Source organism: Mesocricetus auratus, unplaced genomic scaffold, assembly GCF_017639785.1.
Source record: "Mesocricetus auratus isolate SY011 unplaced genomic scaffold, BCM_Maur_2.0 Super-Scaffold_100024, whole genome shotgun sequence".
Lineage (NCBI taxonomy): Eukaryota > Metazoa > Chordata > Mammalia > Rodentia > Cricetidae > Mesocricetus > Mesocricetus auratus.
This window is the reverse complement of record NW_024429205.1, coordinates 4,431,460-4,457,722: the sequence shown is the minus strand read 5'-3', so window position 1 is coordinate 4,457,722 and position 26,263 is coordinate 4,431,460. Positions and strand designations below refer to the sequence as shown.

Below are 26,263 nucleotides of genomic sequence, written 5' to 3'. Positions count from 1 at the left end.
CACACACACACACACACACACACACACACACACACACAGGTTTGTAGCGAGTGGAAAGATTGTTGGCCATCCTAGAGTTAGCCTTGCTTTTTAGCAGGATCAAGGTTCTACTTGTTTTTTATTGACTGTTAGTCAGCTTTCCATTGCTATGACAAAAATGCCTGAGATAGCGAACATGTAAAAGTTTTAGTATCATTCACAATTCTGAATGTTCTAGTCCACTGGAGACTGGTTCCCTGCGTTTGATTCCATGGTAAGGCACTATGTCACTGTGGAATGATTGGTGGGGTCAAAAACCTCTTATCACCAGGAAAACAAAAAAAGGGATGCAGTATCTGTGGTCTTCCAATCCCCTTCACAAACACATCCCACATGCCCTAACATCATCTGCTTGTCACCCTGGTGGCTGTGCCCTTTGGAGGACAAGCAGGACTGCAACAATAGCAGTCTCTCTTTATACTGGCTGATGGGTTTACTCTTCTACACCATTTTCTCAACATGATATTTTATATGGAAGCACCACTGGAGGCCTTCACAGTATTTTCTGCTTCTTACAAGGGAGTCTCCCTTCCCTGGAAGTCCATTCATCTATTGAGTTGGATCTCTAGCTTAGATTTTTTTTTGGCAGCTGTTATTTAATTTACCCACACATCCAATCCCAGGAACACAATTTCCATTTTACTTTGTGTAATTGTATTAAAGATACCATTTGTCTCATTAGGACCCAGCAGCTCTCCACAGCATAGAATTGCTCCAGATCATAAACTTCTGTTGTGTTCATTCCAGGCTTCCCAACATCCCCACATCTACATATCCAGGCCATATCTACATTTCCTATTCCTCATGGATTTCTTGGTTTATTCTCTCATTTTTGATGGAATATATATTAGCAAAAGTGCATAAAAATCCTCAAGCAAATGTCTCCATTTGTCTCAACTTCTTTTCATGCTGCAGCGATAAAAATACCTGGGCAAGAGTGAGTTAAAGGAGGAATGGCTTATTCTGAGTCACAGTTCAAGGGTCCATCGTATTGGGAAAGTCAATATGGCAAGAGCTTGAAGCAGCCGGTCACATCACATACACATCAGGGAGTAGAGGGAGATAAGTACTGACACCCATTTGGCTTTCTTCATTTTGTATATTCCAAAATCTTCACCCAGAAAATGGTCCCTCCTTAAGAAAGATGGATCTTCCCACATCTTCAGATACGGTCAAGATTCCTCACAGACATCACCACTAATGCTAATCTAGAGGCTCTCACACAGATTTGCATGAAGGCTTGTGTCCTACTTGACTGATTCTAGACTCTGTCAAGTTGGTTATTAACACCAATGGTAGGACCGCTTTAATGTTGAAAATTCTAGATGGACATGAAAACTCAGATCTCTAATCATATCTTCTCATGGTTTTTGAAGCAAGGCCTGGCTTCCAGGGTTGGTGCTGGAGAAGTCTGAGGCTCTTTGGGTTCTAGATCCTCTCTGTATGTTCCAGTTTTTAATCTGGAAGACTTTGTGATCTTTCATCTTCCCTCCTGGCGTCCTTAAGCACTCTGATGATGTTCCTTCCTTGGCATACGGTTTGTTGCCTTCCCCAGAGAGGTAAGTTCTCTCATTTGGAATATCTTATTATTTTTCATTTATTTCTTCTCAAGCTTGATCATCTTTTGAACCCCCTAAACTGATAGCTTAATGTGATTGTTTTACTATTGCTTGTAGCACATACCTTTAAGGAGAGGCTGTTCTCTCGTCTCATCTTTACATGGGGATTTTCATTTTCTTGCTCCATCTTCAATACTCTGTCTTCAGTGTTTGAGAGAAGCGTCCCATTATCCTGGGAGAAAACTGCTTCCATGTGTTCTTCACAGAGGCAGTGTTGGACTTATATCTCTGAGTAGGCATGTGTAAATAAACACAGAGCAACTGTCACCCCGTGAGTGATATGACAGGGCTCTGAGCCCCGTGTCTAATTCTTAAGTAATGAGGACTATGTTACTCACAGATGTCACCACTAACTTACCTCTGGTGCTCACTGTAGAATTTAAACTTCTCCCTCTAACCCAGTCCTGCCCCCTACATCCTTTCTATCCATAGTATAGATCCCCAGAACCTCATGATGAACTTCCTCCATCTTGAACTTCTCTTGGTGTGTGTATATCTGGGTAGACCAGCCTGCTCCTTGAGAAGCAGCATTGTCTGTTTGCTTGTACACTCTTAGGTCACCAAGATGTGACCTAGCTAGCACATATGATTTAGTGAGTCCATTTCTTTCTGTCAGGTGACCTCCTGACAAGATCTCTCATGAAATCCGAAGGTGCCTACTCTGTTTGCCTTTTGCTGTCATGGTAAGTACCATGATACAAAGAAACTTGAATGGAGAGGGGTTTACTTGGCTTACACTTCCAGGTCACAGTTCATCACTGGGGGACATCTGAACAGGAACTCAAAGAGGAACCTGGAATAGAAACTGTGGACAAACAGCATTTGCTGGCTCACCCACAGGCTCTTGTTCAGATGACTTCCTTATACAGCCCAGGATCACCTGCCTGGGGATGGCACCACCCACGGTGGAAAGCTCTCTCATATCATCATTAGTCAAGGCAGTCTCTCGCAGACATGGTCGTAGGCTAATATGATCAAGGCAACTTCACAACTGAGGTTTCTTCTTCTTGGATGTTTCTAGGTTGTGTTGAGTTGACAATAAAACTAGTCAGGGCGCCAGCTTACTCCTGTGATAATTCCTCTTGTGTTTTTCTTTCTTCTGTTGCCATCTGCCTGCCATCAGAGCTCTCTGTAAACTTGTGTCATGATATCTTTTCTCTGCCCTCTACCTCCTATCACTTGGATGTGATAAAAGCTAACCAAGTTAAACAACATAAAAACCATGACAATTTATGTGTTTATTTAGCCTGTTCAGGGTCATTTTCTGGCATGGTTCACTAGTTTAGAGTGAACTATTTTTAAAATGCAGCATTGGCACCTACTTTTGACTCCAGGGCAGGTCTCCCTCTTCCTCCACTTTCTGGGGTGTTCAGATTCTTTCCCTGATCCAGGTGTAGCTATGGCCTGTCCCAGGCATGTTTCCCTCATCTAGCACAGGCCTCACTGGATCACTGAGTATAAACATCCATCTATCTTCTTCTTTAGACGTAGACATTTGCACGTGAATGCATTTCTTCTGTACATAACCCCAACCCTAATAAGATGATGGGAGTAGACTCAATGACCAATAAATGCCAAGAAGATAAACAAAAAGAATCAATGTGCAACCAAATGCGCTTGCTGTTAATTTGAATATGTTTAATTAAGCAATAATTAAAATCTAGTTTAATCGGTATTTTTACATTTAATAAGAACATTCAGATTCCAAGCTCTGCTCTGTGTTACTGAATTGTGAGAGCAGGAGCAGCTTCTATGAGCTAGCATGCATTTAATTACTGTTAAGAGAGATGAATGTGAACAGATAAATTGCTTCTCTCTCTATTACCACGCCACTTTTGTACTGCTTCAGCAAAAACACGATATTTGTTCCGATCATATGGATCCACTTATTTTTTACACTGAGTCTCATTTCACTGATTACACTGTAAGCTCCTAGACAGTGTCCAATGTGGGGCATGTTGCTATGACCTGTTGTCACTTAAAGGTCATTTTTATACCTTTGACTTTCTTCACATACTCATGAGGATTTTTTTTCTCGTTTAATAGCAATATACACTGGAAAATAGTGAATGTCATTACACGAGTATTGATATATATATATATATATATATTCATGTTAGTATAGAGTACATCAATAAATAGAAACTCCGGATTGTACCAGCCAAGCTGAACAATAGAAAGAGAACCAGTGCATGAGAGGGTCCCACACATTCTACCCCTGTAGATTAGACTTGAGTTTGTGTTAGTCATTCTTTGTCTTACATATTCTTATTTTATAATATCTTGCCACAAATTATTTCAGAACTTTATAAAATTGCATTGCATGGACCATATATATTCCTTAGCTTTTTGTGTTTTCTTCTCCGTCCACCCTTAGGACTCAAAAGCCAGTGTTTTATTGGGCATAACTTTAGTTCTTTTGTTCCACCTTTATGTAAAGCTTTGTTTTAGAAATACACCACAATTTATTGATGAAATATTTTAGATACTCGAGCGTGTCCTTTTTGTTGTTGTCGTTGATATCACTGTTTCTGTGAACTTGGATGATAATGCTTATCTTTTCATTCAGTATCATTTCTTTCAGTTCTGCTGAACTTTTAATATTCTCCTCACTATTGTACTATAGAGATCTGGGGAAGGTTTTTTATTTAAAAATACTGATTTTTAAATTATAAATTAATATTGCTACCTGGTTCTTGGCAAATGATAAATCAGTCGATGTGGTTAAGTTTGGGTCTGTTGCTACCCAACATATGTTCAAATCTTCTAAGTCATTGCAAGGACTAGACTTCCAGAAGCCATGTTTTTCAAGATGCTCTACTTGATTCAGATTCTGGACAAGCATAAACCAGATGAGTAGAAAAAACAACTCATCTATGGTACTCATGAAAGTGTAGACAGCATCCACCTGTAGGATGATGGGAACCTCTGGTATCTACCAGAGATGGATCATTAAGTTAAAGCCATCAAGCTGGGCATTGGTGGTGCACACCTTTAATCCCAGCAATCGGGAGGCAGAGGCTGGTGTATCTCTGTGAGTTCAAGGCCAGCCTGGTCTACAGAGCAAGTTCCAGGATAGGCTCCAAAACAATACAGAGAACCCTGTCTCGAAAAGCCAAAAAAAAAAAAAAAAAGTTATGGCCATCAAAATCTCTCTCTTCATTGATGGAAGCAACTTCCCTTATCTGGGTTTCTCAGTCCTTTCAATATCCAGCCAGCCTGAGCATGACAAACATGGCTATGACAGGTCTTGTCTTTCTCCTAGATTCCTTCTGCCTTGCTAAAATTCGTTAGATTTCCTTATTTGGTCATTTCCTCCTGAGGCTGACTACCAACGTCCAGCTATCAAAGTTTTGAAGTTCAGGAATTCAAATCCATTTTGGCTCACCTAATTAACATACCCAATCAAAACAAACCAACTCATCCTAACACAGGTTTCCCCATTTCCCTTTATAAACTGCCATTTTCCTATTGGCCACATCTGTCTTAAAATAAATAATATGGTCCAGCACATTTTATAAAAATATTAAACATGGGACTTGGAAGATGACTAAATAGATAAATTGCTTTCTATACAAACACGAGTGCCTGAGTTCTGATCCCCAGTACCCATGTAAAAAGCCAAGCATGGTCATATACACCTGTAAGGCTAGCACTGAAGAAGGTGGTGATGGGAAAAGTTCTGGGGTTGACCAGCTAGCCTAGTTGAAAAGGGAAACTCCAGGATCCATTTTCAGAATAAATAAGCTTGAGAGAGATAGAGGAGGATACCTACACACACACACCAAAAGTAAAGAAAATAAACATATAGATATATGCTATCTATTTTAATATAATTTATATTTATAATCCATGTTCTACTCAAGAACCCCAAGGTCAGTTGCTCATGAACCAAGAGTTGAAAAACATACATGGAGTTTGTCTTCTCACATTCAGTATCGTGGCAACCAACTTCCTGCCTACATAGAATAATAACCATATCTCTAGATGAATAACCAAACAGTGGATGGTATTTAGCATACAGTAGGTCCTTAGAAAATGCTTGCACATAAACAAGCATGAAACACCTGCTTTATGTAACACTCTTCATCTGGGCTGGTCAGTAGACCTAAAATCATTTCACCCCTGAGCTAAGTAGATATAGAGTCACTGTAAGATATCAGCCCTGGAGCAGCTTGCAGCTTCCTAATGATTGAATGTTGAACAAGCTGCTTAGCTGAATGTCACTCTCTCCTCCTAACTGTTAGGGAATTAAATGGAGTACCACTCATACAAACATTAGCAATGCATCGTTCTATTTGCCTGTTGGAAGTAATTGGTGATCAATACTTATACAATTCTTCCTTAATCCCACCTGTAACTAGCAGGAATCAGGCTGCGCGCGCGCGTGCATGCGTGTGTGTGTGTGTGTGTGTTTAATTCTCCAACTCTTGTTTTATTACAACAAAGCCTTTGTCCTTTTTTAAGATGAGGAGATAACACCACATTCTAGTTCAGTTTTAGCTGTTAATGTAGTTGTAGCTCTCTCCATGTTAGCTTAATTGTGCTATAGTCCAAATTGACCTATACACTTAGTGCATTTGAAATCTGCCATCCTGCATGTAAAGAGATGTATGGCTACTATCGGTGTGTTACAAAAACTGGGAAAGGATCCGTGCCTCAGGATCCCCAATAACAAAAGACCCCAGGGAGAACAGATATTCAGCTCCAGCAGGTGTGTGAGTTACTGACGGCCGAGTATACTCAGTCAAAACAGCATTGAAATTTTGTTGAGTGTCTGAGTTTGTGCTTTCCCGAATGATTTTCCTGTCCAACCTGATAAGCATATTACAGTTACTAGGAATCACCTGTTTGTTCTTTATCCTCGGGATGGCAATGGCAAAACTGCCTAACTGATTCACCATGAAGACCCAGAGGGCTCCTGAGTCAGAGGTTGAAGCTGAGTGCTCAACCTGCCATTTTGCTCAGATGAATCTAAGAGGCAGATCACAGAAGGCTTTCCCGACAGAGACAGCAGATCTGCCTGCCATGCATCCAGGCAACCCACAGACAAGCTGCTGGGGCTGCGAGACACAGTTCTATCCCGTGCACATGTGTTTATTTGCATGTGAGAGGATTAGTCACATGTCTCTCAAATCACAGGTTTTAGTCTCAGAAGTGTGCGCGCTAGATTATACTCCTAAATTAGTATGGAAAGCGGTGCTTTGTGAGGATGCCAGACAAGGCTCAGAAATCCCTAACTCTTTCATTCCCGCCCAGTTATCTCTTTAGTTGCCATACGCCACGTGAACCTCATGGCTGTCCGCTTCATCAGGGGATTCTCTGAGAACTTTGTAAAACTGTCATACCAATAAAGAAGAACACAGCTGAAGGTTGTTTTTAGTGGCCATCAAGCCACCTCTTTATATCTTATTGGCAGTGCATGACTAAAGAGCTCTCCAGTCCCAAAGGGGGAAATAATCAATTGATAAAAGAGGACCGACTGAGGGAAATGATTCCATTAAGGTGATGAGCACCAAGCAGGGGAGTACTGCTGAGTCAGGAGGAGCCCTCTGGTACTTGCTCTTTGGGTCCTCTAAGCCAGGGTTTGAGTTTGGAAGAAAAATAGCTGTGACCTTGTGGAGTACGGGTATCTGCAGGACCAAGACTTTGGAAAATCTGTATAAGAGAGATATATTCATGGGGGTGTAGAACGCATCTGGGAGGGCAAAGGGACTAGATTTATATATTCAGTTTATTCTTCCATTTTGTCTACTTGAGTCTTTGTGTCCTTGATACAGATGTAAGCTTAGCCCAGAACAAGATGAGCAAAAAGGTCTTTGACGTGAAGGACTGGAGGGTTGGCTTTGTAAATTCTTCTGTCAACCTGTGAGGGAAGTATAAGAGCTTCTTGCTTCCAAGTTGCAAGAGTCATAGCAAAGAATAACTGTGGTCATTAGGACACACAGCCAGTAAGAAGTGGAACCTGTCCTCCAGGACTGGGAAGAACAAACTCTTCATGTCACCTCCCCAGAAGCCATTCCGTCAACCTGTTCCAATCCTCATCCCAAGTGTGGCACACAGCTGTACCACCACTCTCAGTGATTGATGCTGGGACATCGTGCCTGTTCCTCATGAGTAGTTTATGCTGCTTCTCTCTCTGGAATGACACGTGACCATCCTGTACACAAGGTCTTCAGACACTGAGCCCAAGTAATCAATCGTCTTCTTCCCACTGGTAAGCCACCCCTCCCCAGGTCTTATAGAGCAAAAGTTCTTAGTGACAGTCTCCTTAACCCACAGTGGATGTCTCATCTCATCTCTCTCCTAATTCACTATCAGTAATAATAGGTTCATATGCTGTCTATCTGTGTAGACAGACGAGTGATTTTTTTTTGCTGTCTTCGATGTATGCATTTACAAATATTCCACAAACATTCCTTGAAATACAATCTCCTCTTTCTGCAATCCATGTATCTTCTTAAAAGAAAGCTGCATCTCCTTAGATGTTAATAGAGTCTTGATTTGATAAAGTTTGAATTATTGGTTCTCCTGTTTGTATTAGTTTTCAACTTATTTGGTCTTAATTGATCTATAGATATGAGAAATCATCAGGGGGGTAACTCTACTCCTTAGTGTTTAAAGAATAGCTGGGGTTTCAGATATACAATATCCTACATCTATTTCTCCATTAACAATAGTACTAATTAGTACTGCTTAAATAGCATAATTCAAAACAAAGGTGTGTCTGGCTTTGATAACTTGTGAAACATCTCTCTGGTAATCCCTATCCAGTCATAACCCTCTCCCATTGTAATGCCATCATAACCTCCAGTACCCCTGCATGAATCAGCTAGAACAACATAGATTGATCGAGATAACTTGTGTAGAACAAATTAATTGAAAGGCCCTGTACTTCTAAATATGTGTTTATGAACTATTTCTAAATATGTGTTTAATGTAAGGACACAACACCCCATTCATTCTACCCAGGGAAGGAATCGAGTAACTCCTGTATGCATTGTCAGAGGGCATTTTATTCAAGACCTGCAAAGTAAATGGCCACAAGGGAGAATACAGATAGGAAATCCTGAATTCCAGAGAAGTAAGGAGTAAATTACATACAAACATTTCTCAATAATTGGATGGACCTTACATTTATATATAATTCATATATAATATGTGATATGCTGAGATTTACACAAAATTCCAATTTAATTGAGCATACTGTATTTTTTTATTGGCTAGTTCTAAGAACTAAAAGTGGCTCAGAAACCAGACAGTAAAGGTTTTAATATACCTACAAAGCAAAATTTGCCCTTAAGACAGTCTGCCCCCTCTCTATCTTCACCATTTGTTAATATAACAGACATTTCATGATTTTTAAAAGGTTTCAGAGACATTACTTATAATCATATGAGGAAACGGATATTTACAAGGGTGGAGGGGTGGGTGCGCTTCAGTGAAAGGAGTCCTGAGAGAGCATGTCAGGACAGGGAGACATTCGTACCTTCTGGTTCTCCATCCATATTTGCTAACTGACACCAAAATAGTTAATCAGATTTTAAATAATCTCACCCATCTTGGTCACAATTACAGGTCCAGAGCAGTGATTATATTTCTTGGCAGTGGTCACTCTGCCTTGGATTGAAAAATGGCTGTGGAGGATTCCATCTAACTGTGTCTGGGAAGCAGCCCTGCCTCCCTTGCCCTTGGAGGCATTGCATTAAGATGCAGGCAGAGCCTGATGAAGCTGCTGGTGGGGGCGGGGCGGTCCGAGGGGTGTGTGTGTGTGTGGGGGTAGTTCTCCACCATTTCCAGAAAATCCTCATCTTTTCCTATGGCTCATAAGTTTCCCTTTTCCCTATACAAATGGTAGGAAAATGTGGTGTCAAATAGCCACTTGGTTGTTAAGAGTAGCTCTCTTGTGCTGTTGGTTCTCTAGCGTTGCTAGGATGGAAGGATTTCCTGACACCTCCCTTCACACAACTGAAGAGCGAGCGAGCAGGGTCCTGCATCTGACTGCGCTTGCAGGGCTGGCATTCACAACCACATAGATTTTTCCATTTAAAATTCAGCCCTTCTGGGAGATGCTGGGAGATATGCTTGTAAGCAGACAGAATCGACCAGCATTTGTGAGAAGGCAATCAGAGCTATTCCTTGCCTACTAAAATCAGCCAGTGTGTACACTCTGCTCAGGGAATCTGTTCTTTTTGTTACAGAGCAGATGTCTGCAAGGGGCTTGGCAGGCCCCACTCTGTCAAACAGTCCGGTTTTGACAGTTGCTTGCTTGAGGGATGGCTGAAATGCAAAGCGTTTCTGATCACAGTATCATATTCATCTGGATATTAATTACTGTGTCTGCCTTGGTATAAATAATTAATTATGCAAAACTCACACAGCTGCTGCTGGACAGAGTTAAGTGACTTGCTGTCAAAGACTCACAGTTCTCAAAAGGAAAGTGGATGTAGCTGGAGACAGGGTGCTCTTGGTAGCACCCCTGTGGTGAGAAGAGACGGCCTTGTCAGTGAGTGCTTGTGTGTTTGCGGCTGGCAGTGGGTTTAAATAAAGGAGTGTTTCTGTGGCTGGGGTGCCACTCAGCCACAAAAGCACTTCTCTAGTAAGGAGGAGGACTGGAGTCCAAATCTCTACAACCTATGTGCAAGGCCAGGGGCATTGACACACACACCAGGAATCTCAGCATTGGGAGGCAGGACACAGAGATGGGTTAGTACCCAGAAGCTGTTGGACAGAGACTGGACTCTATGACAGAAGTTCCAGGCTAAAGGGAGAACCCTTTCCAGCAAGAACCGAAATACGTTGACCTTCCTGAAGACTGGCACCTGAACTCCGACCACACATGAGCTGTGCATGTATGCAGTGCTCGTGCACAGACCAGCACCCACAGGTGCACCACGGATTCTGCGTAAAGTGTGTCTGAGTTCACACAAATTGATGCTCAAAGCAGTTCCTTTGTCAAGTGTTATGGTAGAACTCCAGGAATACGGGTATCGCATTGAGGGTCATCATAGGCCCAGCTTTGTGGCCTGTCACCCTCTATCACAGCCATGGGTCTCCACAGTCCACAATGTCATCCTGAGGGTCATTACAATCCTAGTTCTGTGGTCTAGAAGCCCCCTGCGCGTCATTATAGCACCAGCTCTGGGGCCTATCACCCTACCTCACATCCATAGGTCTCGAAGCCCACACTGTGTAATAGGAGACCATCTTTCTTTGTTCTTAGTCCAGCTCTGGGATCTTCACTTAGCCTTATTCCTGCTGTGGATTTATAGGAGATCACTGCTCTGGTCATGAATACATATGAGGATGTCTGGTCTACTGAGAGATGATAATGCATCCATTTAAAACATTTTATCTCTAATTGATCCAAGCATGAATGACTCATGTTTAAATATAGCCCAGTGTTTGATTGATATATAAGTGCTAATTCCATGTAATACTTTTTTTCACCAAATACCATCTCATACAGCAAAAGTCATTGGAAAGGGGAGGAGAAATCACCTAAAAAATGAATCTTTATTAGATTTGTCAGATGGTTTTAAATAAATATTGATATTTCTGTAAACAAAGCAAGCTGCCTGAATCCGTTGTTTTTCTCATTACTGTGATAAAAATCCCTGACAGGAACAATTTTAGGAAAAGAAGGTCTATTTTGATTCACAGGTGCCGTCCTTTGTAGTTCAAGAAGGTGGGGACAATGTGACAGAGACTTTCACATACTGCTGGATCAGGAACCAGGAAGCTGGTGGCAGAAGCAGAGGCACCCTTCAAAGGTCAACTCTAGGGTCTACCCGTGACATCCAGATGACAGCTCCAAAAGGTCTCACAGCCTTCCTGGACAGAACTGTTAGACACCACCACAAGCCACCACCCAGAGTCACCAGCTAGGGACTCAGTGCCCCAAATATGAGCCAATGGGGAGAGGGTGTTTCAGATAAAAACAACTAACACTCACAAAGCTTACATAGGATTTTGATACAAATAAAGAACAAATGTTCCCATGGAGAAGGTGACTACAGGGTGATGCGATGAAAGAGGTCAGTGGGAGAGGAAGGGGTCCTGGCTTTGACACGTCTTGCCTGTAACACAGGACAGGTCCTGTAACATTTCTGTGGCTCTGTCTGGCTCTTAGAGTGTATAGAATGAAATGAGAGAAGTGACATGAACAAGAAATGGGGATGCTATTTAAAAGACGTGACACAACACTGCACTATGCAACACCGCACTATGCAGTTGGCTGTGTATTTAGTAAGTCTAGTGACAAGGCTGTCATTCCAGTAGCCCTGCTTGAATCTGCCCATTTCTTGATTCACAGAGCAAACCTTCCCCAGCTCTGCTGGCCTAGGCCTTGGGCCCTGCTGAGATTGAAAGCAAATGGTGTCTAAACCCTAGTGGGGATGAAAGTCTGGTGAGGAAAAGAAACACTCATCACACAAGCATGAGCAGTGTTGTATGCTAAATGAAATTGTGGGATTTTGGAAGTCAGTTTTACACAGAAACTGATCACATAAGCAGGCTCCCAGATGAAACAATGGTTCAAGAGCTGGGAGAGGATGTAGGGGAGATGCCAAAATGAGGACAAGAACTCCTTGCTGAGTGTCTGGGAGGCATGTGAGTGGCTTTCGGTGTTAGTGAAACAGTTGATGAAGCTTGTTTGGCTCTCCTTGATTGATCATCATACTGAACCCCAATCTTGCCCCTGGTGCTCTTTGGCAGAGGATGCCCATGTGCCAGAGGGCAGTTGGATAGTACTGAGAGAGCAACTGGCTTCTTGGGGGATTGCAGAAAATAGAGTCTATGGGGGAAAATTCAGAACATATGCCTTGAAGGAAGTACTATCATATCTGTTAAAGTGGATTTCTGTCCTGTTGAAACTTTACCTACTGTCCAGTCTTGTAACACATTGCAAAACTACACATCAAAGACACAAGGAAGGAAAAAAAGGCACAAGTCATTGTTTAAGTCCACACACATGCCACCTTTAGTATGAGGCCAAACAAAACACACAGACTAGGGCCATTTGTGTGTGTGTGGTATGTGTGTGTGTGTGTGTGTGTGTGTGTGTGTGTGTGTGTGTATGTGTGTGGTGTATGTGCGTGCTTGTGTACAAACAGATGCTAAGAGTTGAATTGGAATAGGAATCTGCTTTGATGAGGAACACATCTGAGAAATTCTGGACTTCACTGAAGACACACTTGCACATTCTTTCCATGGGAATATTATGGTTATTTTGTTTTTACATATGTATATTTGCAGTGATATATTATTTATGATTTATTAAAGCTTGCCTGACGATTCAGAGAGCAAAGCCAGCCACAAGCTATAGAGGTCAGGCAGTGGTGGCACACACGTTTAATCCCAGGACTCAGGATTAAGAGGTAGACAGATCTCTGTTAGTTCTGACTACACGAAATTGATCCAGTCATAAAAAAATAGCTCACACAAAGTTGATCTCAGCTTTTGGGATCATATGCCTTTAATCCCAACACTAGGGAGGTGGAGAAAGGAATAAAAGGCAGGAGACAGGAATTAGGAGCTTTTGCCTCTGAGCACTTGTGGAAACAGGATGGACATTTCAGCTGGGTATAGTTAAGATCTACTCGCTTGGCTGTTTTGTTTTTCTGATCTTCTTGAAGCTTGAACCCCAATATCTGTCTCTGAGTCTTTTATTTTTTGTGGTATGTATGTTGACAACATCAGGTTCTTCAAGGGGTGTTAAACTGCCTGCAGACAGTCATGTGATATATGGAACCTAGGAACTAGAGAACCTCAAAATACCTTTCATTTTTTTCTTCACCTGCCTTAAAGGCTCTAATAACTTATTGAACCTCAGCTGATCCTCCTCAGGAATTCTTAGGCAAGCTCCTGCATTAATTCTACCATACCCTATGTAGAGATTTTACCTCGGGGCCACACCAGTCACACTGGAATATCACGATTAGTGTGGCTAAAAAGGGCCTCAGCATTTTAAAGACATCTGAAGCCATTTCATCGAGGGAAAAACAGGTATCCAGTCAATCTAACTTGGGATACACTTTCTATGTTTTTGACTTCCTAAATTATTTTAACTTTTAAAACTGAAATCATAAAACTGGCAGCTTTCCCATAGTAAAAGGAAAGGCTAAAGGAGACACCATGGTTCCAGTGTGCATACCTTCCAGCCCCTTTGTAAGATATAGCCAATTTCAATACATAGAATTTTAGTTCTAGAATTTATCATAGTGTCTAAGCAATGTGCATATAATGTCGATTTAGATGTGAATTCTTTTTTTAAAGATTTATTTATTTATTATATATACATTGTTCTGTCTGCATGTATCCATGCAGGCCAAGAGAGGACACCAGATCTCATTATGGATAGTTGTGAGCCATCATGTGGTTGCTGGGAATTGCACTCAGGACCTCTGGAAGAGCAGCCAGTGCTCTTAACCTCTGAGCCATCTCTCCAGCCCTAGATGTGGATTCTTAACTGCTAGTCAGGAGAAGTGGGATGCCTACTGTCTTCTCCTTAAGTACTGAGTAGCTCTTAAAGCCTTGTAGGTTCTGAAAATGTAACATCAAATAAGCCTTACTGCAAAGCTGTGGTAGATGAAGCAGAGCAAAATACCCAAATGGACAAGAACATCCCTCTAGAGAGGGGTCTGCTCTGTGGATAGCATTAAAGCAGGCACACGGGTAGTTGCGTTTTGGCTTTGGGTTCTCAGACTCAGGGAAGGGCTTTATTTTAATTAATTAATCATTTAATTAATTTTTAATTTTTTTAAAAAAATTGAGCTATACATTTTCCCCACTCCCCTTCCCTTCTCAACTCTTCCCTTCTACCCTGCCCCCTGCCACCCATGCTCCCAATTTACTCAGATCTTGTCTTTTTCCCCTTCCTAGGCAGATCCATGTGTATCTTTCTTAGGATCCTCTTTATTACCTAGGTCCTCTGGGTGTTGTGGCCTGTAGACTGGTTGACTGGTAGTCCTTTGCTTTATATCTAATATCCACTTATGCGTGAATGCGTATTATCTTGAGCTGATGGGAAACAATATTGCTGGTGCTCGCTTTGGTAGCACATATACTAGGAGTGGAATGATACAAAGGTTAGCATGGACCCTGTGCAAGCATGACACATAGATCTGTTAAAGTGTTCCTTTTTAAAAAAAATCTGGAAACAAACGAACAAACAAACAACATTGCTGGTGTGGTGGCTAATGTCTATAACCCCAGCACTTGGGAAGCTCTGGTAAATGGAACTCCTCTGAGGAAGGACTATCTGACAGTGTGACATTAGTGGTCTGAAAGAGAGGGAAAACAAGGAGTTTGAGAGTCTTCTCAGGAGAGAACACGGATTCAGATTCTAAGCGGGGCATGGATGTGGCTTGCCCAGAGACTGACTGACAGGGATCATTGTCGGTCAGAGAGAAGTTTGGTCCCAGTTGTCAATCAGAAATGAACCACTGGACTCACTGAAAGCTGCTGTCTCAGAACCTTGGAATCAGTAGCCTCCTCTTCAAATATATTCGGTGTCTATGGGGAAACTTTAGAGACTGATGGAATAGTTTCCCATACCTGGGATGCTCATAAATACACAGAACTGCACAGAGATGGGTTAGAGCACAGTTTGGTAGAGGTCAGGTCCATGAATTTAAAGTTGAAAGAGTCACTGATCTCTCCAGCTGTCTGCCCGTCTATCTCCTCCTCCTCCTTCAGGAGTAACCACAGTCCAGACTCCCATCAGCAAAGCTTATTCTACACTTTGTTGAAAGGGGTCACTTAACATTTATACATACATGCACACACACACACACACACACACACACACACACACAAACCTTCATGTACTACATGTGAGGTTTCGGTGTGTCTCCTGTTATTGCAAGTGGTAGAAGTGCCACTCACACTAAGGAAAATTCTTCAAATTCTCATGCTGGACTCAGGGTTGGTTGTCTCTCTGGTACTTCATCACCACTCCTGTTACGTGTCTTGAGGCTGTGTAACTTCACATTCTGTATTGCCATGCTTTCCTGCTCTAAGTTATCATCGTGAAAGCCCCTTCACGTGTTCTGTGGTGCAGTTTGCGATAGAGTATGCCTGGGCTTGCCTAGGGAACACATAATGCATTTTATGAGTTTGTTCTTTTGATAATTCCTTGTTTTTAACTTTTGTCACACAGACATCACAGGACAACTTGCGGGACTCCATTCTGTCCTTCTACCTATGGATTCTGGGTATCCAGTTCAGGTCGACAGTCTTAGCAGCAGGTGTCTTTATCCTCTGAGGCATCTTGCCAGCCCTTTCTTGGTTTCAGCTCTCATCTTCTCTTATATTCAAAGGTGTCTCTTTTAAGTAACATGTGGCTTTTAACATTCGTTTTTAAGAGAGGCATTCATGGTGTTTCCATTGAACTTAGTTGCCATTTTGAGGATTTAATCCCGCATCCATATGTTTCTTCCGATGTTGTAAACCAGAAGGGTGTAGCCAAAGCCAAGGCCACAAAGAGATGGCCTTCCCCTTCTTCAGTTCCACATGAGGATGAGAACTAAATAGACTCCACAAAGATAAGACCACTGGCTCTCACTGCCAAATGCCACTATGCTCTTAAGACAATGAGTTGACCATGTTGTTGCAGACATGTCTTCCTATGCTAATCTGTAGTGAAAATGGAACCTGTTTGCCATTGATGTTGTGGATTTGTTAGTGAGTCAAGCCAGAACACAGCACTTCACATGCCTATGAGTATACATCTTTTTAGAATTTCATCAGACAAGGCATCAGGAAGGCACTGTGGGTATCTTATGTGTCAATAAACTACCAGGTTTCCACTTCTTTAAAGTTATGTCAGCTGTCATGGGGATACCTGACATACGTGATTCCTAAGTCATCTTCCAATTTTATAATCCTTAGGCTTAGGGGTGGTGGTGGATGGTCTTAGTACTGTGGCAGCACTGATGCTTTAGGCTGGATCATTTTTTTATCCAAGGGCCAGCTACAACATGAGTCTAGATTCAGGCACTTCAGGGAACAGCCAGACATACAGAACTGAGAGCTCATTTACCTAGTGCTTACAAACCTGATCTCACCAGAATTTCATACCCTGGGTAATGCAGGTACTGCATTTCCCACTGCAGGCCCCCCTATGAGCATGCTTATGAGTCACAAGTGCATGCTTGCTGGCCAGCCCTCCTCTCCCACTCCTCCGTGCCCTCCTGAGAAGCCGAGCCAATGGTCTTGAGAGAAGAGCTGCTTGGGGTAGTTTTAATAAGGCCATACATGCTTCAGCATGGCTGACAGAAATAATAAGTTAGCATTTATGAGAGAGCTCCATCCTGGAGCTGTAGTAGGCAGACAGCCAACAGAAATTGTTTTGTGGATGAAATATTCCCTAAAAATAGCTCTCCCAGCTCAGCCTAATGCAATTAAAGTTAGTGATGTACATAATATGAAAACTGGGAACGCTTCCTGCTAATAACCACTGTGGAACCGAGGCAATCCATTTCATTAATTTAATATACACTTTCATAGTCCCCTGGTAATAGAAGTATAATTAAAATGATATGCTTTGATAGGCTTTTCTTTCCAAAATGAAATTTTGCAAGTACAGGTTTTGAAATATATATATGTCTACTTTTCCTGTAATTATTACTCATTGTACATTTATTTTGGATTCTCCCTCTCTCACCACCACCCCAAACTTTTCCTTAGAGTTGAATCCTCTGGAGTGGGCTGATGAATTCTTTGATGAAAGACGCTGATTCGAGGAGAGCTAGTGAGTACGTAATTATTGTAAAGAGGAGGGGGGACTTTTGGATTGAATTGGAACTTGTTGAAGATTTTCAACTCTAACCTATTTACAAAGAGACCCACTCTTGCTTCTCAGTCAGAATACACTGAGACTTCAAAGACAGGAGAACCAGCACAGTTGCTTCCCTTCTTAAATAAAGAGAGTGAGAAAGCGTGGAGGTGGCAGTCTTGTGGCTGACTGAATCCGTAGCTGGGGTACAGCTGCGGCTGCTTTTTCTGGTCCAGTGTTTCCCCACGGTGAAGACTACCTGTGTAAACATGTGCTTCATCTCCATGTCTGCTCACCGGGAGCCCACCTTAGTCACATTTCTCCACAGAATGGGCCAATAGGAAAAGGGTCTGACATACAATTTTGATGACACAGGAAGCTCATTATAGTAGCAGGAAGGCAGTGTTGTATAACTGCAGGCACTCCTAGGATATGGACGGACCCAGCAACAACAAAATAAGCAATTTCGTCTGAAAACTGGTCATGCACTGAGTAAATGTGTGAGGAAAACCTATTGGTGCACATAACTGGGAAAGCAGCTGCACTTTCCTTGTTGGTTTTTCATTTTAGCATTCATTCCTCTGAGGGCCAACTCAGTACAACAATATACCGGGGGTAGGGGGACTGAAACATGATCTTTGGAGATCTAGCTGTATGCACACATGTTTTACAACTGACCCACCCAGCAGGTCTCATACAGAAACATACCAGAAGTTAAAGGAACACTGTGTTTGCCTATCTGGTCTAAAGGCTCCCGGCATTATAGGTTATTATGAATACACACACAATTATATCTCCCTTTCTGAGCTCATGCCTAATTGCTTTGGAGGCTGTGGCTTCGGACGCTGTCCTGGAATTAGCTCTTGTAGACCAGGCTGGCCTCGAACTCAGAGATCCGCCTGCCTCTGCCTCCCAAGTGCTGGGATTAAAGGCTGCGCCACCACCTCCTGGCTGTAATGGTGTTTACGATACCTTCTCTTGACTCATCAGCATGTGAGCTGGAAACGTGCTCAAGGGTTTGGCACCCCATCTCCCATCCAAGGTTACCTCTCTCCTGTATTGTAACTCTATCCTTCAGGTAACTTTTAGGACTTGGAAAGGTGAGGTTACCCTTCATTCTACTTTCAGAACCTCTGACCCAAGTACTTAGCAAACCCTGAAAATATTTGTCTTTAAAATGCAAGTCCTGATCCCATGTCATTCCCTATCCTATGTCACCCCCTGTATTACCAGCAAACCTTTCCTTCAAAAATAATTACTTTCCATCCTGATTATCTTTTAAAAATTAGCTTGCCTGGGTTCAGCTCACACTACTGCCTCTGCCAACATCCTGTTCCCCTAGGGAAAATAGACCACGACTTTTATGCTCATGTTATGTCTTCTCTTGCAGCTCAAAGCAACTTCTCTTAAGCATTGGCTAACCGCTGCCCATCCTTGTCGTACAACCTGTCCCACGTTTTCACTCTGTCCCAACTCTGCTCAAATATATCAGACTAGGTTGTTCGCTTCCATGGTTCAAGAAATGCCTCCCCTGAGTTTTAGCTTCTCTAGGTTCAAAACTGAGCCTATGAAAAATTCCAAGATGAATGTTGTGAAAAGAGCGAGGGGAACCTTGGCGGGTTCCATTACAGGTAAGGGTGACTGAGGAGGAAGGACAAACATGGCAGTCAGACAGAGCTTAAGTGAGAAGTTTTATTAGAAAAGGGAGTGGAGAGAGAAAAGAGGCAAGGGGACACAGAGACAGAGAGAGGACAGAAGAGAAGAGGGAGACAGGAGAAGTCCTGTCTGCCCCAGGGGAGCAGAGGAAAGAGAGACCGAAAGAGATCAGGAAAGAGAACAGAAAGAAAACATAAAAGACAGAGCAGTAAGTATGTCTTTTAAAGGGGTCCTTTGCACCTGGGCTGACCAGAGCACTGCCTGAGTGTGTTATGCCAGGTGACAGGGACAGGCTGGCATAATGCCTGAATCATTACAGTGAAACTCTCCCGAACACCTTCTTTATTCTGCTTGCCTGCTCTCCATTCCTCAGAGCACCCTGCATATGACATATGTATTTATTTACCCTCTGGCTCTTACCATACACATGACTGTGTGTATGGTCCTTCTCTGTGCGTCCTGAGAAAAGGGCTATTTTAAAAAAGCATTTTCCTAGTACCAAATATCAACATAGTGAGTACTAAGCAAACAAAGTAAATTAAGCAAATTGCAAGGATCAGTTTCTCTTTGTTTCATTTCAGTTGTTTGATCTAAAATTCCATGATTTCCAAAAAATTCAAAATGCTACAATCAACCCATAGTGAGAAGCCAGAAGCCAACTGAAACATATTTTGAGATATACTCTCTCCAAGGCTTTATGAACTAATTGCTAAGCTTAAGGATTGATCACGTTTGGGTTGTACATTCTTTACACTGGTTTTCTTCTTAAAACTTAAAATCAAATTAGCTGATTATACCTGTCAGGTTCAATAAAACCAGTCATTATGGACATGACAGAGCACATAATCTCTACACACGTCAAATGAAAGTACTTTTCAAAACATGATGTGAAGGATGATTAATCCAGATTGACACAGAATTTAGCCGGGAGCTGATTATATCTCTCATTTGAATATTAATCCTAAATTAGCATGGATCTATTTTCTGATTGGTAATTTAGCTAAGCTTTCCTCAATGTTAGAGGTATATTTTCTCCTGATTGAAAACAGTTCCAGACTTTTTGAATTAATTTGTGAAATGCCATTTACAGTATTAGAATTTTAAATCTATATCTGGGCTGGGTGGCAGATGTATGCTCGTATGTTTTCAGTCCCTGGGTTTACAGCACACTATAAAGACGGATGGAGTCACGACAGACAGGAGGAGTGGATGTGGAAATTATCTTGATATTGGGTATGTTGGGGTGGGTCATGGCAAATTTGTAAATGAAATGGAGTGCCCTGTAACCTAAAATCACTATTCAGGAATTTCATTTTGTTTTGACTAGTATATTATTGTAGTTTTCTGAATCATGTTTCTTAACTTTTCTCCAACTCTGTCATTTCTGTATCATTGGAACCATGTCATATTGTGGGGACTAGTCTTAACTGTCAGCCTGACAGGGTTTAGACTCATACCTCTGGCTGTTCCTGTGAGGACATTTACAGAGAGCATGGCATGAAGAATGGAGATGCATCCTAAAGTGGGGGATACCTTCCAGCGGGTGGCCAGATATAAAGGGGCCTCAACAAAAGGTTCTGCCATCAGCCTGCATTCAATTCTGCCTCATCACATCCATCTAGGATACTTCTGTCCTTTATCAATATCAGACAGTAGTTTCTTTAATGTTTCCAATGCAGATTCCATGCCAACACCTCTTTGGGGGGGGCTTCAGGCCTTCAGAGTGGTTAAGGATGTTAAGTCAACCAGCTTTGCAGAATAAGCAGCTACTGGGTTGTTGCCCTCTTCAGAATGCAGCCACCAAAGAAAGCCACAGCTCTCTAAGGTAACCTATTTAACCGCCTCTATAATACACACATAATTACATATATATGCATTTGTGTTAATAATATATAGATACATATAGATATATGTGAATAAGCATTATATATATAAGTATACTACTGGTTGTATTTCTCTAGAGAACCCTGTCTAGTATATATACCTATTTAATGTGTTTATGGGTTGTCCAATATAGATTTTCACACACACACACACACACACACACACACACACACACACACACACACACATGCGGGCAGGGGGCGGGGTCTGGTCTGTCTATCGCTTGCTCAATAGGATAGTCTGGAAAACCAGATAATCAGTTTGCAATTAGACTACAATTCTCTCTGATCTGGGAGTCCAGGCTAGAACTGTTTGGATCCCGATACTTGAAACAATTCTTATCCCGTAACAGGTATTCAACTATAAAAGCTAATAGTATCACATACAGAGTTATCCTGAGTGCACACACACTGACATCTATGCAGCTATTCAGTGAGATCTTTGAGCATGGCTTGCTGCAATGTTATTGACAGCTGACTCTTCACTTAGGGCCACAGTGTCTTCCAGACACATGATTGTTTTGCTTCACAGAACAGTGGGTTATGTCACATAATTCTGGAAAATCTTATATCATTTATTAATGTTGGCAATCTATTTATTTTCAATTAGTTAATTTTGTGCTTTAGGAGATGGGATCTTGCTGTGTAACCATCTGGTCTCTAATTCACAATCCCCCTGCCTCAGCCTCCTGAGTGATTAAATGATAGGAATTCGTCCTGAACACTGAACACTTAATCAAGTAAAACCCAGAATCAAATCTCAGTTTAGTTTGGTCGTGATCTAGTTCGCTTTTCTATCATTGTAATAAACACCATGACCAAAAACAATTTTGGAGGAGTGGGCTTATTTTATCTTAAGTACAGTCCATCATCCTTGGAAGCTTAGGCAGGAACTCAAGACATGAGCTCGAAGAGGAAGCCTGTGGAAGAATGCTGCTCATGGGCTTGCTCTGCCTGGCTTGCTCAGCAGCCTTTTTTTGCACAGTTCAGGCCCACCTGGACAGCGATGGCATCACCTACCCATAGTGGGTGCGACTGTCTTCACAGAAGACTCAAGGTTTATGTCACACCGACAACTGACACTAACTGTAAGAGGTAGCAACACTTGTAGAAAAAACTCATTTATGCATCTGTACTGCAATCTGGAAAGATTAGTCTGCTGCACACCCAGGTGTGGGCCACAATCACCATCATATTGTAATACTTTGTAGGGACTGTCCTGTGAAGCAGCCATGATTCTATTTTTACTTAATTTCTTGAGTGATTTTTTTCTTCTCTTTTATGACATTCAATTCCTCTTGCTATGTTTGAAAGAAGGGAGATCTGGAGTTCTCCTAACACTAAGCCACAGGGTGGTTTGAATGTTAAATACATTCAGAGGCTCATTCGTTACAACACTTGGTCCCCAGGTGGTGGTGCTTGAACTGTTTAGGAAGTGAAGCTTCACTTAAAGAAGTGGGTCATTGAGGGTGAGCCTTGGAACTAAACAGCTCTATTCCATTCCTTGTTGAAGCTCTGCTTCCTAAATGCTGATGTGGGCATCCTGGTTGCACACTGATGTAATGTGTGAGCCAGCTTCATGTTCCTGCATCCAGGTCTTCTCTGCCTGTGGCTGTGTGTTCTGTGCCATGATGGGCAATATCCCTGTGGGACTATATTTCAAAATTAGTGCTTTGCCCCTTAAGTCACTTTGTCAGTGTGGTTTCTCACTGGGGAAGAAACTAAGACAGCATGCTCTACTCCATGGCATGAACTTCCTCACATCCCTTGTGAGCCAAGAGAAGTACCACCTTCTGGTGGTAACAGAAGTAGAAGAAGATAGTGCAGTCCACAGAGGAGGCAGGTGGGTGGATAGAGAAGAATGGAAAAGGACCAGGAATGCTTACACTGGTTGAGCTACAGTCTGAAACAGGCGGGTGTAAGCTGTTGGACTCCGTATGCGATTGGATTTTAACAGGTTCACGTGTGACTGGCATTCTCCAGTTCTGTCCTCAGTTACGCCTGGAATGTGTAAACAATTGCATGATCTGGCTGGGTCTTGAGGACCTCTGCTGCATGTTCAAAGTCAACCTTCACTCCAGAGCTCTGTATCCAGTTTCACTTTATGGTAAGTCCCCTTCTGTCTGTCCCTGTGACTGTCATGTCTTTGATCTGAAAGTCATTTTCCCTGAGTGGGTTTGAAAGTGTTTCTGCTCTATGTAGCAGTGCCACAGAAGTTATCAGAATAGCATCAGCTCTAATAGCAAATTCAAAGCTCATTTCACAGCACTACAAGGATATATATGTGCTGGAATGCTCATTGGATGGATTTCTCCTATTTTCACTAATTTTAACATGAATGATAGAAACGATGACTTGAAAACTAGTTGCAGGTTGCATAGAAGAGAGGAAGGGGCAGAGAATGGTAGGGAGGAAGGGAGGAAGAGCGAGCAAGAGAGAGAGAGAGAGAGAGAGAGAGAGAGAGAGAGAGAGAGAGAGAGAGAGAGAGAAGAAACAACAGCACCATAGCTATTGTGGATTTAAGAGCTTGGGGGAGTCTGACTGTTCCTTGCTGCATATTCCATTGTGTTTTCTTTGGGTGGATTCCAACATTCAGTCAGCATTTCCTTCCTGTTCACACTCTCATCTGAGTGTGAAAAAAACTCACACAGTTTCAGAAATTCTTGGAAAAATCTGTGTTAATCTAGAATTTTTAGAAACAAATAAAATGGTGGGCTTAAATTCTCCATGTTTCTTCAGATTAGGGAAAGATCCTTTTCTCCAGATGTCAGTGGCTGGAATTCTGGGGGTGGCATGGAGGGAGCAATGGATAGGTGGAGAAAGGGAAGGAAGTCTGAGTGGGAAAGAGCAGATGGCTGATGCTGGAGAAACCCAAAGCTGTGCCTTGGTCAGCACCAAAAGTAGCAAACTGGCATTACAGGTTCTATATTCTGTTCACATATTTATTATGCTTGTGTCTTATAGCTAGTCACTGATATGTAAGTATGCTTGACACTTTACAAAAGCTGTGTGGGTCTCCTGTGATACCCTGCAAAGGTGCTGTTACTTTCCTATAAACTACGAGAAGGCCAATGAATATTGGATATTTCAAAGGCCACTGTTCTCCTTTGTTGTTGTTATGACAAAAGGCAGCTTAAGGGAAGATTTGTCTAGCTTGCACTTCCAGGTCATAGTCCATCACTGAGGGAAGTTGGGGGCAAGTGCTGAAGCGGGAACCCAAGGGACTATGAAGGAACAATTTCTTGCTGGGTCACTTCCAGGCTCATGCTTAGCTACTGTCTTATATATCTCAGTATCGTCTGCCTAAGGAACAGTATTGTTTGCAGTGGGATATGTCTTCCTACATCAATTAACAATCAAGACAGTCCCCCAAAGACATGCCCACAGGCCAATCTGATCTAGGCAGTTCCTCAATCTAGATTCCCTTTTCAAGTGACTCTTGGCTGGAGTTGACACAGTTAAAACTAACTGGGAAAGATTTGGTGAACACATGTTGAGTGCTCTATCTACTATCCTACACCTTGTCAGGGCTAGAATAGTACTTCCTGGAAAAAGATGTTCTAAAAGACATTGTATCTAAAACAACATTGCATCTAAAATGTCATTGTATCAAAAAAGACATTGTATCTAAAAAACCAAAGTATCGCAAAAGACATCGTATCTTTCCTTTTGGTCTCCAGACTACTGAAACAATAGGCACTCAAGAAATTGTAATTTACCCAAGAATCTCATGCTGGGAGAAGGGAAGTATTGGGGTTTTGGTGCCAGCCAGAGAAAGAACCTGTCTTCCTAGAAGAGATATCACACATTTCTGGTCACCTTACTGGAGATATCGGAACTCAGAAAAGGGTGATGGATGGGGCCACACTTTGACCATGTTTACTTAGTTAGTCATGCCTCTAGCTTTCTATTTAAATGACTCCCTCATGTTCTGGTCCTAAAGGCAGATGTGGGCATCATTGGACCTCTTCATTCCCTTCCCAATGTGGCTACATTAATAAACCTCCTTTCTCTACCTTTCACTATTTGCTGGTATCCTCAGTCTATTGAGGATGAGTGGCTGAGCCTGACTTATTGGGCTGCCAGAGCTCAGACCTTGGCATTAACAACTCTGGTGATAGGGTCACATTCAAACGGAAGAAGAGAAACAGCTGGAACCTCTGGGTTAGTTCTGTTGGAGTTTGCCGGGGGCTGGATGTCTCATTTATCCTGAACCACACCTCAATCAATTTGGTGTGGCCTTCTCACTGACCCCCCCCCAACACCTCCATGTATCTCAAAATACTAGATTTAATTCTGTCAGGAAACAGACATGTGTGTGAAGCCACTAAGAAGTATAAGGAGTTCAGCTTTGGAAAAATGAGCAATCCAAATTTAAAGGTGGAAATGCCAACTAGACACCAGGCTGACTCAGAGGTGGGGTGACACAAAGACACTGAAGCAAAACATCTGCCTGTTAAATTCACATTTCAACCAGCCAACCACAGCTCTGTAGAAATATTTTGCTGGCAGTCCCCACAGCATCTACTGTGTGGTTGTCACATTCAGATGGTGACATGTTTGATGGAACGTGGCCAACAGACACAGTTGGAGGGTGCTGCAATGCTTGAATGGCAGAGGGTGTGGAAACTTCAGAATGCAATTTCAGAAGTCAGGAGATGACCCCCAAAACTCCCAGGCAGATGGCTCCCAGGTTTCTCAAAGTTCACTGTAGACAACTGAGCTACCAGTAATAGTAGGTGTGGTGTCCTATGTGCAGTGCAGGTTTGGCCAGGCAAGAGATTTATATTTTTATCCTTTATTTTCTTTGTCACCTGTGTGTGTGTTGGCTGTGTATACATTATTTGAGCATGCATGTTCATAAGTACGTAGACTGATGTGTATGTGTGTGGGTGAGCACATGGGCTAGCCTGAGGTTGATATTGTATATCTTCCTTAATTGTTCTCTCCTTTATTTACTGACGCATGGTCTCATTGTGAAGCCTCAACCCCTTAACTTTTGACTAGTGTAGACAGACAGCTTGCCCCAGGAGTCTCACATCTCTGCCTCCCCAGTGCTGGGATTTCGGCTGACTGCTGTGCCTGCTCTGCCTTTTCATGGGTTCTGGGGGTCTGAACTCCAGTCCTCGTGTACTGGCAGAGAGATTGATTTTCAGTGCCATGTTTTCATTGTTAAGGCAACTCTTAACTTCCTTTATATCCAGGAGTCTCAGTCTCCTAAGAGCTGCCTGTCACTCCTTCCAAACAACCTTTATGACATCACATGTAGCCAAATTAGGGAGGTTGTT

At 42.3% G+C, this 26,263-nt stretch overlaps 1 non-coding gene across 1 annotated transcript; it reads left to right on the top strand.

Moving 5' to 3' along the window:
* The first annotated feature begins 14,700 nt into the window (after nt 1-14,700).
* On the top strand, nt 14,701-14,804 carry LOC121133880. The gene has a single exon (XR_005870895.1). It is a non-coding gene; the product is annotated as a U6 spliceosomal RNA (small nuclear RNA).
* Nucleotides 14,805-26,263: the final 11,459 nt, after the last annotated feature.